Source organism: Cupressus sempervirens, chromosome 3 (assembly GCF_028749045.1).
Source record: "Cupressus sempervirens isolate cs-2001-9-10 chromosome 3, ASM2874904v1, whole genome shotgun sequence".
In the NCBI taxonomy this organism is placed as follows: Eukaryota; Viridiplantae; Streptophyta; class Pinopsida; order Cupressales; family Cupressaceae; genus Cupressus; species Cupressus sempervirens.
Window position 1 is genome coordinate 1072332442 of NC_143120.1, and position 7695 is coordinate 1072340136.

Sequence of the window (7695 nt, forward strand, 5' to 3'; positions counted from 1 at the left end):
AGTGACTGTCAAAGTAACTCACCTCTCTGCAAACCGCATAGCTACATCTTTTATCTGCAATCTTGCAACTTTTCTCCATTCCTCATTTTCAAGAGGACCAAAGACAGGTATCTCATCAAGCCTACTTAATAGTTCTGGCCTCAAGCGCTTTCTGACCTACAATTCAGCACCACATGAGCTTTTACTCGAGCATAAAAGAAAGTTGAAACAAAATGAGGTCATTTCTCAACTGTTCATACTTCAATAGTTGCTTGGTCTTGGTCGTCTTGCAAGTACATTGCTCAAGCAGTGGAAGTCATTATAATGACTGTGTTTGAAAAGTTAACTGTACGGCCATGTCCATCCATCAATCTAGCACCATCAAGCATCTGAAGTAAGATGTGGAGTACCGATACATGTGCCTTCTCAACTTCATCAAATAGAACCACACTATAAGATCGTCTTCTAACTGCTTCAGTCAGTTGCCCACCTTCTTCATAACTGCGATATCTGCAATAATTCATTAGAACTGAGCTTAAATATTGAATGCTTTTTATTCATAACAACTGGAGTAAGAAGATTTAATAAGAACCCTATATACCCCGATGAAGCACCGATGAGCCTTGAAACTGAATGAGGCTTCATGTATTCAGACAAATCAATCCGGACTAGGGAGTTCTCATCGTCAAACAGTTGTTCTGCAAGAGCCTTTGCAAGCTCTGTTTTACCAACTCCACTGGGCCCCAAGAACAGAAAGACCCCAATAGGTTGATGTAGTCTCCCAAGTCCTGCCTTTGATCTAAGCACAGCCTCTGCAACTGTCTTAACTGCTGTGTTTTGCCCAACAACTCTTTTATGAAACCTTTGAGCCAAGCCTAACAGTCGATCCTTATCATCCTAGGCAAGCCTGGTGGCAGGAATACCAGTCCAACGACTCATCACCTGCATTGATCAGTAAACTATATTAATATATCATTGAGATTGTGTAATGATGGTCCTGTCAGTACAGATTCACTTTCTGTTATCTTATTACATGAAAATTATAAGTACCACCATGAACTTTAACTAATGCCTACAATTACAAGCACTAAAGTTATCAATAGAAAAATTCTCACATTACACATACCTCTGCAATTTGATCAGGCCCTACAATGTCTGTTGTCGTTAAATTTTCCAGAGTTAGTTTCATAACAAGCGATTGATGCATCTATCTCTTGAAGTGCTCCATATCTAAAATTGGGAAATCTCGCCACATTCATCACGCCTTCTACCTCCTGTAGGGTACACATCCATTCTTTACTCTATTGCTTCCACCGGCACAATTCTCTCTCTTTAGAATTTAATTTTAACAGGGATCATCTTAATCTCTTATTGTGTTGGAAACTATAATCCCAACTATCTCTGATCATATCCTCCGTATGGTAAACATATCTCCAGCATTAAAGACAAGTCTTGTTGGAAGATCTTGCGTAAGATTTTAATGGATTTGAATGTACTCTTCAACCTGTCACTGTCCCATCTTGAATGTTCTTGGGTAGCAAGAAATACATTATTTTATGTTTGATTTTTCTCCTCTATAGATGTTAAGCTATCTATCCAGCTCCAGCTCAGTAGAGCTGTCAGGTGATTTAAGCTAAAAGCTATCTGTTGTGAATAGTGTGAGAAAGAGTTAGAGCTCAGATGATAACATTCGTATAGTTTCTTTTGATTAATACAAACTGTTTCTATTTCTCTTTCTGCATTTTTAGTTGCTAATTTGAGAAATTCATCATTACCCATTCAGGAGACAAATGGAATTGTACTTTTAAGGTGTCTGAAGATTACACAGCAGCAGCTGAGCCACTGTGTCATATTTCAAGCATGAAGATCCTGGAGAGTAGCAAGATCAGCAGTGTTGAAGGAGGTTCTTTGCCAGAAAATAAAGAGTTGTTCATCCATAGTTTGTCTACAGACATAAAGCTATTTAAAAGAATTGGTGTTTAGCTGGAGTTATTGAAGTCTCAGAAAGAGTAGGTTTGTAAAGTGACTGCAAAGAAGTTGAAGTCAAATTGTAATACAGTCGATACAGCCACGACTGTTGGAGGATCAGATAGTTTGAAAAATAGAAAGCACAAGTATAGAAATATACTCGAAAAAGACAGTTATGTTTGAAAATAAATTTGAATATTTGTAAAACTAAAGTGAATGTTGCTGAAGAAAGGAGGCTCCCAAACCGAGGGAAGTCACTGAAATTTGAAGTTGCCATACAAGGTCAAATGTTTATCTTGGAGATTGATTGAGTTTGTATAATGTAAAATCATCAGTGCTTTGAAGAACCAATCAAAGTTTAGATTGCTAGATGCAAAACAAGGGGTTTAAGGGTACAACACTCTATAGAGTTAATGTTAAGGGGGGAAATCATATAAATTGGTGAATTTAAAGCAAAAGGCCACAAAGGATGATATGGGTTTTAATTAATATAAACTGTCTCTATTTATGTTTCATTGATAAAAAAATAAGGACCAACTTACCTTCAATTCCATGGAAAATCCCCGTGCGAACCACAGTAAATTTCCTTCATGCTTACTAATATAAGCCTGAAGCAAAGTAGAAAAATAAAAGAACTGCTTAGAGGAAAGGTAGATCTCGTACCAGCCTCCGCCTGCTCAACCTGCCTAGCCTTGTCTTTCTCCTTTTCAAGGGCATTCAGCTCAACTTCTAGTTGAGTAATTTCCTTTTCATAAATTTCTTCACGTTTACTATCTAAGTGCACTCTCACATTCGCACATGCTTCATCTAGCAGATCAATTGCTTTGTCAGGAAGATGTCGATCTGTTCAGAGTCCAAACAAGCAAACAATAATGAAGCAATCTTACAAAGCCAACAAGATGCCTGCAATCTGCTGAACTAAAACAAATGTCTCAAGCTTTCATCAAACTTCTGAGGAGTTAAAATCAAAACAATAAATTGACAAAATCATCTGATCAAATCTCATTTATTGAGTTTAAGAATGCCCCCACAACAGACCCAATTCAATCATATGACTATTAAATTTGTAAACTTACCAGTTATATGACGACTTGATAATTGGGCAGCAACAACTAATGCTCTGTCCATGATCCTCACACCATGATGCCCTGCGAACATTTCTCTCAAATTGCGCAAAATATTAATGGTGTCGGGCACACTGGGTTCAGCCATGAACACCTGCAGGAATTGACGCTTGAATGTACTATCCCTTTCTACATATTTCTTATACTCTTCAAATGTAATCGCTCCTATACATCGTAGTTGGCCACGAGCAAACATTTGTTTAAATAAATTAGCAGCCCTAGTTGGACCTGAAAACGATCTCCGTGTCAGCCACTTATGTTGACAACAGTTCTAAATTACAAAGAAATGGGAAATCACTCACAAGCTTGAAGAATCAAATGTAATTTATCTATAAACAATATTAATCTCCCTTGAAATTCTTCTACCTCCTTGCATACAGACTTGACACGATCTTCAAAGTCGCCTTTGCATTTCTCTCCACCCACTAATGCTCCCATGTCCAATGCTATCAATCTAACTTCCACCAAATAACTGCACCATCCCGAAGAAATTCCATCAATCACAAAGTACATAATCATGAACTGCAACTTAATGTCAAACCCTAATCCAATACTCCAAGCCCATCAATTTTTTATTATATGAAAATTGATATAAAGGCAAAACTAGTACGCCAGAAAAGAATTTACCTTGGCACATCTCCTTTGACAATCCGTTGAGCCAGCCCTCCACCACTGATGTCTTGCCAACACCGTCCTCTCCAATCAGTACAGGGTTGTGCTTTGTCTTCCGGCAAAGAATTCTGATGATCCCATCTATTTCTTCATCTCTGCCAATTATTGGATCAAGCTCCAATGCCCCTTCTACAAGGTTGCGACCGTAGGACTTCAGGGCAGGGAAATTGTTATCAGTGAACATACTCTGCACCACATTATGCTCCTCGATTAGGGTTTTTATGTTGGATGCACTAAGGCCCGCTTCCTGGAATGCTTGAATAATCTGCGAGTCCTGCATTAGACCAACAATCAGATGCTCCACCGCCAGAATACTGCCTTCCTTCGTCTTCGCTACTTCTTCACCATGTCCGATGCAATTTTTGACAGCATTGTTGTGCAAAATGTTGTCAAGAGCAGAGCCCTAGGTCGGCAACCTCTCCAGGTCCTGGCGCAGGACTCTCCTAACGGATTCCAGTGATTCATCTCCACAAGAGGCGGATAAGGGCACAGAAGACAAAATGCTTTGTTTCAGTAGCCCAAAATCATCCTCCATCAGTGCAAGGCCCAGGTGAAAGGGAGTGACTTGTGCATGCCCATGTTTTTAAGTGAGCTCTACACTGGCCGCTACAGCTCGCTTGGTCTTTCTTGAGCACATGATATGGGGATCCATATTCTATGAAGCTGTTGCACAACACCACACCCGTTGGATATGCTTCCTAATATCTGTTATATAGTTGCATTTCCTTCTCCTTGCTATTTTCATATTTCTATGACCCACCATGGAGGAGCATCCCATGCGGTTGTAATTGGCTATGAGCATATTTATGAGTGGTTACAAAAATTATGGGCATTTCAGAATTGGAGTTACAATTGGAGCATGTAACCCTCGCTCCAATGGCAAAATTGTTTATTCTTGCACTGTGCACTTTCACTCGTCCCAGGGTAGTTGGTATATTTTTCAATTTCATTCAAAAAACTATTAATGTTTATTTGTGTATATATTTGAAACTAATTTTTAGTTCCCGCCAGAAGTTTTTTTCAATTAGTTGATTAAAATTCTTTAATAAAAATATTAATTTTAATTTTAAAAGTCATTTTCTGTTTTGATTATTAATTTATGAAAAATAAAAATCTAAATAGTATTTTTAAAAAGTCATTTTTTGTTTTTATTATTAATTTATGTCTAAAAATTGTTAGCCTCTTGCCTATATTATTTATCAAAACTAAGCACAAATAGAAAGTTACTTTTTCTTTTTTTTTTAAACTAATTTTTAGTTCCTATCAAAAAAAAATTTCAATTAGTTGATTAAAATTCTTTAATAAAAATATTAATTTTAATTTTAAAAAGCTATTTTCTATTTTTATTATTAATTTATGAAAAATAAAAATCTAAATAGTAGTTTTAAAAAGTCATTTTCCATTTTTATTATTAACTTATGTTAAAAAATTGTTAGCCTCTTGCCTATAATATTTATCAAAACTAAGGACAAATAGAAAGTTACTTCTTTTTTATGATTAGTCCCTTATTTTTAGAAAAAATACAATAAAGTTAAATATTCACAAAAAAAGGGGCCAGGGGAAATAGGATCACCCCGCGAGTTCATACGGCCAAAGACTAGATATCAACTATTCATCAAAAAAAAAATTAGAAAACATAAAAAATTCTCAATCTAACAACGCAACACCAGCTAAGGGAGGAGGATCTTTATCATCAGAGCCCACCTAAGGGTGGGGTGAGTAGACAGCTCAAGGGGAGCCCATCCGTCATCAACAACAACAACATTATTTTCATCTTTCTCTCCCTCAGGCCTGGGAGGAGAAATGGCTAAGTCTAGCCAAGGAAACACCCACTTGGGGTCTGAGTGTGCAGAGGGCCAATCGGTAGCAGGAGCAGCAGGAAGAGCCATTGGGGACCACCCGAGCTAGACATTCGAGGATGCAAGGTAGAGCGGTGTCGACCACTAGATCCTTTAGAAGAGCGGCGCCGACCAAAAGCACCATTGTTAGGAGAGTGGTATGGTTGAGAGCAAGGCATGTGAGAGCAGTGAGAAAAACTACTCTATCCTCAATGGTGACCGTAAGGAGGAGTACGATCGTCGAAGGCAAAATCTGACAAAACGTGAGCTACCATTTAGGGTGCATTACCCCAATGAGCCAGAAGCTCTTGTAGGTGAGCCACCTCCAGAGCCACTTTATTTATTTGTACTTGAATCTACAACATGGCATTGTTATAAATACATGTTTTAGCATACATAGCAACACTAATGTCAAGTGTGTTGTTAGCATAAACAACTGCATTACAATCTTTCCAAATGATAAATAAGATCTCCAATCTGAAAGCATGCCATATCTAGGAGTACTTGAAGGGAATCTAAGTGTTGTCACCCAAAACAACCATATGCCAAGAGAAAGGTTCTAGGCGGAAGGGGCGAAAGAGATCATAGATCCATCACCAGTAACACTAAGCCTGTCTACAGAACCAAAATTTGTGCAAAAAAGTCTCTAGTTGACCACAAAAAGGGCAACAGACGTCAGGAACACCCAGGTGCCTCAGTCAGGGGCCAAAAGGCAAGCCTTGGAAAAGAATACACCAGGCGAAATGCACAATTTTAGGCTCAGTAATGGCTTGCCACACAATGGCGAACCTATGACTCCAAGTATGATGAGAAGATTGCAAATGCCATCATTGGTTGAGAACTTCAACCATGGGTAGGTGAGGAACCAGCCATCGGTAGCCCAACCTAGGCTTATAGCTATTTACCGAGGTGTTTGGATACCACTTCCAATCTTTCCACCAAGGGTAGGAGGAGTGAATGCCAACTTTATGTAACAAATGTGGAGGCATCGCAAAAACTACAAGATCAAAAAGTCTATCAATCTGGACGAGTGAGCCAAAATTGCACTTTCATATCCTCCCATGACCGTAAGCTCATAGTAAATCTGGAGAAAAAATCTTTAGGGGTTCTTATGCCACATTTTAAAAAATACAGAACACTAGCCCCATGCACCTAAGCTAGGGGAACACCTTGGATAGAAAATAATGGTGATCACGAAAGATTGTGTTGGTTCATGGAGAGCCCATCTTTGAACCCATTACCAACCCAATGAAGCAAAGGCTTAACTGCTTCCCAGGCTTTCCTAGTACTCTTGGAAACAAAAGTGCCCTGAATCTGGATAGGTTCAGTGGTGACAAGAAGGGTCTGAAAACCAATCCCCTTCCAGGCTGGTCGGCAAACTGGAAAGCCTGAAGAAATGCAATGTCTTAACAAAATCTTCCAAGCTTCATTTTTTAAAAGAGCTCGAATCACCCATTTGGCACATAAAGAAGTACCTTGCTTCTGGGTGGACATCAAGCCTAGGCCACCAAATTCTTTGGGAAGATAGCAGAAATCCCAGGAAACTCTATGAAAGCCCTGGTGAGAAGCATCTGACACCCAGAGGAAATCACATAATAGGCACTCAAGTTTGAGATAAGAGGCCTTTGAAGGAGCCCAATAGGAGGAATAGTACACATGGGTGGCGACCAACGCTCTGGAACAAATCTAGAATTTTCCTACAAGGGAGAGAGGTTTGGTGATCCAATACTCCAGCTTCTTCTATATTCTTGCAAGAACTGCATTCCAAAGCTCGGCAATTGAGGCTTGGAAGGAAAAAGGGATGCCCAAAAAATGAAAAACTTTGCCATGTTGAACCCATTTCCATTGATATTGCCCAAGCCAAGCAAGACAGGGAAGGGAAGACTGTCTGTAGCAAAGGGTTTTGTGTCATTGAATAACAGACCCTGAAGCAAGACAGAATGTGTCAAGACATTGCAAAGCGGAGGCAAAATTCTCTTCATCCTCAATGAGAGTGAGGAAGGAGTCATCTGCGAAATGGCCATTCACAAGCTAATTAAGGGAATCTGGAAGGGAAATACCACAAACCCTCCTTTGTGAGATGGCATTTGCGAGCAATACCCAAAACCTTTGAT

At 39.1% G+C, this 7695-nt stretch overlaps 1 pseudogene; it reads right to left on the reverse strand.

Annotated features, from left to right (window-relative positions):
• Positions 1–281: 281 nt before the first annotated feature.
• LOC149570460 (chaperone protein ClpB1-like) lies at positions 282–4395 on the reverse strand (annotated as a pseudogene).
• Positions 4396–7695: the final 3300 nt, after the last annotated feature.